Raw genomic sequence first — 952 nt, forward strand, 5'->3', positions numbered from 1 at the left:
TCACATGGTGGTTCTCCAACGTGTGGTCGCCCCTCTGTGAGTACACTCCTCAAAACTCTCCTCGATACTACCTGTTTTTTCACTTCTTCTCCAAGTCCTCCTCTTGCCTTGACAACAGGAGATACCTACCGCAGATGCACCGCTCAATGATCTACAGGTTGACACTTTCACTAGGAGAGGATATAAATGTATAACCATATTTGATCTCTTCAGTAACGCAGCAGTGGCGCATCAGGTGCTGGACAAGTTGTCGGAAGCAGTGTTGGTAGCTTTCTGATTGTGGTTTCAATTCTACGGAGCTCCGGGGCGCATCTCATCAGATCAGACAGAGAATTCGACAATGGCATTTTTCGAACATAAATGAAGGACCTTGACGTAACATGGCTTCTGAACGCACCAGGGCACCCCAAGAGTAGAGGAGGCATAAAGTGGCTTCATGGCACGTTATATATATATATTATATTATATAGGCTTCATCGATACTTAAGTTATATATATACATAACTTAGTAGTAGTCAAGAGCGAAATGCAAAAAAAAAAAAAAGTTATAAGGAACGAATGGAAGTGAAAGACTGCCATTATTGAGTGCAGTACTTCTGGACCGAAATTATTTTTTAATAATCCAACCTTTATTCTATAATATATTATGTTGAAGTACGTTACAAGATACGCTTTTCAAAGATAAACAAACTCATCTTTCGGTATTAGACATTTGAGCCAGCAAGTTACTTATTTTTTAATTTTCCGCAGTCAAAATATCAACGAAACAATTTACAAGAAAACACTAGGTTTGACCACTGATACAAATAGCATTTTTCCATATTCCTCACAAGCTTACTATATTAAAATACAACAAATAAAAACAAAAAATGAATAAATATATCAAAATAAAAAATAAATATGTAGAAAAATTAAATAATAATTATTTTTTATTTTTCCTATTGCCACATTG

This window comes from Halyomorpha halys, unplaced genomic scaffold (assembly GCF_000696795.3).
Source record: "Halyomorpha halys isolate HHAL.00 unplaced genomic scaffold, Hhal_1.1 Scaffold936.1, whole genome shotgun sequence".
Classification (NCBI taxonomy): domain Eukaryota; kingdom Metazoa; phylum Arthropoda; class Insecta; order Hemiptera; family Pentatomidae; genus Halyomorpha; species Halyomorpha halys.